Raw genomic sequence first — 4,882 nt, forward strand, 5'->3', positions numbered from 1 at the left:
TCGATATGTGTATGTATTTACATCAATATGTTTTCAAAAATAAAATCGAATTTGCTAATATTGAGTGATAATATTAGGATTAGTGTGAACAACTAGTTTACATGTTACTAACAGTGCCTTGGTTAAAGAGCCTGTTGCTGTTTATTTATAGCTTTGAATTCTTTCAAACCAATATTATCTTCTTAAACTTGTATGGTAGTCAGGAGGATCACTTTCTAATGTTTTTTGATACATTTAGAGGGAGGGGATCTAAAGTAATGCTTTAAAATTCAGATTGGATTCATTTCTACCATTTTCTTAAATTCATGGTAGTTTCAGTAATCCCCTGGTAATTGAGGACACAAGTTATCTAAATGACTAATGTCATCTTTATGGCTTTCAGAAAGGACAGGAGACCGACAGGATATGATGATGATGATGATGATGATGTTAAATGTGTTGTTTTAGGAACATCCATTGCAAATACATGGAATTCAATAAACATAGAAGAGCATATCATGCAGTTTGTCGGTGCCTTTTCCTCCGTGTTATCCTGGTTTGCTGTGCTGCCTCCTAGTCGCCACCATGGTTTGCTGTGCTGCCTGGGGATGCTCAAATCGCTCAGAGAAAGGAGTACGAATGTACGGCTTCCCCACTGACACAGAGCGGAGGAAAAAATGGCTGGCTCAAGTCAGCAGGAGCAATTTCACGACCAACAGCAACAAAATATGTGATTTATATACAAACACTGCATTTGCACTTTTTCACAAAACGAAAACCACACCATTGGGAAAGCTTAATGTTTTGTTTAATACAAAAAAACAGGGAAAGGCTTGAAAAACATTGAGAGTTGAGACTCAGGGTGCAGGGTGAGGGTCTCAGTGCAGGTATTCAGGCTCCATTGAACCCCCCTCTGGTTCTTGTGCTGAGAGAGGGAGCAACAGACAGGAGAAAGGGTTATACACACCTATATAGCACACCTATTGCCTTGGGGAGATAACGTGTTTACTTATATAAAACAGTAGTATTAAACGTACCTTGTGTTTTCACTCTCACTTAAGTCCCTCTCCCTTTGCCATCAATCCAGAATCAGCTGGGCTGCAACATTATACAGACAGGTAATAATCAACAGAATCACAAGGACACAATATGGCTCTGCTAAAAACACTCACTCTTACACGCACCAAAGTTATATTTAACTCCCTCCACCCCCGCATACAATCCCGTTTAGAAGCCCCTCTTCTCTAATTCAACATGTTGGACGAAATGACATAGAGAGAACGGAATTTACAATTAAAAGGCTGTTCAACGTGTGTTGCTAACTTGCTTCGGTATGCTAGCTTAATCTGTTATCTGTAAACGTTCCCTAAATCTACTAATTTAGGGATAATCCACTGACATCCTTTAATACACATGTTCATTTGAATCAGATGTACTGATAATATCCGCAATATACATCTTTAAACTTCTTCTTACCTTTAAAAGTCCGTCAGGATTGGTGTATTATGCTGCAACTCCACAGCTCTGCCAGCCTTGGCGCTAACTTCCGGGGAACGATTGAGAGGCTCCACGATCCGCCATTGCTGTAAAAAAGTGGTCCATTGGAGTGAACGGAGATGTCGTAACTCTTCTATTAAATGGCTCTGGCCCTGATGAATTGGTCACGTGCCAGCTCACTCTGCACTCCGGGTGGCATGTGTGCATACGCCCGCCGCGTCAGGCTCATCCACGTTGTTAGCCAACGCACGCAGCGTCTCCCCAAACTCCCTACAGCGGTTACTCAACTCGTTCCGGAGCAGCTCTGGCGGGAAACACTGTCCAAACCGCCTCTTCAAAGCCCCCGCTAACGCTTCATAGTTGAGTCGGTCCACAGGGCTAAGTAGTAGCAAACATGAAAGAGCCTCGTCTGTGAGGCACAAAGCTAGCTGTAGTGCTTTAGTCTCTATTGACCACCCCCCGGCATGTGCAAGTAGCTCAAATTGGGCATGGAAAGCCTCCCAGTCTGCCTTACCCGAGTATTTGGGTGTTTTCACGGACCCGGCGGCGGCTGCTGCTGGTTGATGGGCGCCGCCATTGTTGTTTACATCCAGCTTGGAATGGCGCGGAAGACGGCGACATTCCCGCGTCTCTAGCCATCTTCACCGCCGACTCTCTCAGGCGCTCTCTCGCCTCCCGTGCACTCGTGAACTCTCTCTTCATGTCCTTCGACCACCCGCATGCTCCATCTTCCTCTCCATCACTATTTTCCTGCTTCACTCCCATCTTGCTGAACTTTTCCATCTCCGCTAGCTTCCCGGCTAGCTCCGTGACGCAGTTACGGACTCCCGTCAGGATAGACGTCCTCCGTTCGAAAAGTCACTTCTGACACCAATGTAACGTTCACAAAGGGAGTCGGAAACAGGCTTTATTAGGCTTTAATAACTCTTCTTATTCGCAGATGATCACAGGTACATGTCACTTCGTGGGTTCTACCTCACACTAACCTAATTCCTACCCCTCACATATATATATAGCAGTGTCTACGTCACAACTCCCCGCTGTGGTGGTTGCATTCTCCAGCCACCTTCCTTGTGTGTGTGTTTTCCCTTTCCCTGTCTGTGTGGGCGTGGTGCCTGTCACTCCTGGCTCCCGGCTCAAATCTCCACCAGCTGCAAACAGTTGAGCACTCTCCTCTGCGACACACCTGATTCCCATCAGCCCATTACGGATGGTATATCAGCGGAGGCTCCACAACCTGTCAGCGCCAGATCGTTGTTAAACCCCAGTGGTAAAACTCTTAGCCTTCTCAGCCTTCTTAAAGTATAGTGACTATTTTCGCTACACATGAATATATTCTTACCTGTTCTTCTTGTGCTCCAGGATTACGCTTCAATGGATTACGTTCCAGTGGATTAAAACTCCGGAGGATACTCTTCAGTGGATTACGCTCCAGTGGATACTCTCCAGCCGGATTATCTCCTCCAAATAAAACCTTTGTAACACACTGCCGTGTCCTGCGTTTGGGTTCTCTCAGATAACCGTAACACCCGTCCGCTCCCCCAACCACAGGCCCGCACACCAAGCAGCATCACTGTGCAGCTCCATGATTGGCAGAGAGACGGGGGATGCCTGAGTGACACCCTGGACATCCTATGCATACCCCCACACTACAAAGTTCCTCGCCCACGAGGAACAAATAAACACAGCACAACACTACAACTACACACTGTACTTTGACTAGGAAGGTCTGGGTGGACTACCATCCCTTCCAGTGAGACCAGCGCGCATTCTTGCCCTCTACAGGAACTGAGGGGTATCACTATAACCTTACTACCAGACAAAGTCTCTGAAGCGACCCGGGGGTCGTGTCTGCCTTCTCGGCAGGGGGACTGGGGTCAGGAGGACCGGGGTTGCCGGATCTGGCCCAGGTGGCGAAACAATCGGGAGACTCAGTCCCTGATAGGGGACTGCTGCTCTGTTCGCCGGGGGGCCTGAGTGGGGATGTCGAGGGGACGGCTGTGGGCCCGATGTTCCTTGGGTCTGTGGGGAAGCGACTCCTCTGTACGGAGCCAACCTGTCTCTGTGGAGCACCACTTTTCTCCCCTTTGGTGGCAGCTGCACCCTGTAGACCACCTCCCCCACCCTCTCCAGTACTCTGCAGGGACCAACCCACTGACTGTCCAGTTTTGGGCACCGGCCTTTCTTTCGTTGTGGGCTGTAGACCCAAACCAGCTCCCCGGCCCTGAAATGCTGCCCTCTGGTCCTGGTGTCGTAGTTCCGCTTCTGTCTCACCGCAGCACTTTTCTGCTGATCGCGGGCAAAGGCGTGAGCGGAATCAAGGCGGTCCTGAAGTCTCCTGGCGTACTCAGGACCTGGAGGCGTGTCTAGGGAATCTGGTGGCCGACCAAACGCCAACACAGCAGGGGTTCGAAGCTCTCTCCCCAACATGAGGAGAGCAGGAGAACAGGCTGAGGACTCCTGACTGCAGACCGACATGCCATGAGCACAAGGGGCAGATGCTCGTCCCAGTCGCGCTGATGCTGAGACGTGAGGATGGCCAGCTGCTGTCCCATGGTGCGATGGAATCTCTCGACTAGTCCGTCGCTCTGTGGTCGCAAGGGGGAGGTGCGTGTTTTGTGCATGCCCAGTTGTGAGCACATGGAGGCGAACACCCGGGACTCGAAATTTCTCCCCTGGTCACTGTGCAGGGTCTCCGGCACTCCAAAACGGCTGAACATGCCGGCCACCAAGGCATCTGCGACTGTCTCTGCTTCTTGATCAGGGAGAGCATACGCCTCACACGTACCTCCCCCGTCCGCTCCCCCAACCACAGGCCCGCACACCAACCAGCATCACTGTGCAGCTCCATGATTGGCAAAGAGACGGGGGATGCCTGAGTGACACCCTGGACATCCTATGCAGGGTCGCTACACTATGTATAAAAGAGTTTAATGGTGTATGTGTGAGATTCTGATATTGTTATGAGTTGAGCTAGACGGCCTCTCATAGTAACTGGCTGGAGCGCGGGTGTAACAGAGTTATAAAGGTTGGTGTAAAATCCAGGTTAAATTGGAGAATTACGCCATCTGGTGTTACAAACGTGTGCCTGCATTGCTGTAGCTTTGTTACCGCAATGGATTGTGGGAGGTTCTCATACCGCGTGAGGATCTGTTGAGAGTAAGGTGCTATTGTATTATGTCTGTGGACAAAATGTATGTTATTATTTTATTAGGAAAATAACGTTCTGTTGTGTTTGTTTAGTTTAATGTTAGTCGTTTAATGCTCATAGCAACATGTTTTTGTGTGATTCGCTATTTGTGTTATTTGATTTATTAATGTGTTCGTCAATAGCTAATTTGAGCTAATAGGCTAACGTGAGCGTGGTGCTATCTCTCCAACAGAACGCAGCTCACGTGTTCATTGT

At 48.7% G+C, this 4,882-nt stretch overlaps 1 long non-coding RNA gene across 1 annotated transcript; it reads right to left on the reverse strand.

The window, feature by feature from the left end:
• Window positions 1–770: 770 nt before the first annotated feature.
• On the reverse strand, window positions 771–1,275 carry LOC139435499 (uncharacterized). The gene is made up of 2 exons (XR_011644743.1): window positions 1,017–1,275; window positions 771–904 (listed from the first exon to the last, which is right to left on the reverse strand). It is a non-coding gene; the product is annotated as an uncharacterized lncRNA (long non-coding RNA).
• Window positions 1,276–4,882: the final 3,607 nt, after the last annotated feature.

Source organism: Pseudochaenichthys georgianus, chromosome 16 (genome assembly GCF_902827115.2).
Source record: "Pseudochaenichthys georgianus chromosome 16, fPseGeo1.2, whole genome shotgun sequence".
NCBI classification, from domain to species: domain Eukaryota; kingdom Metazoa; phylum Chordata; class Actinopteri; order Perciformes; family Channichthyidae; genus Pseudochaenichthys; species Pseudochaenichthys georgianus.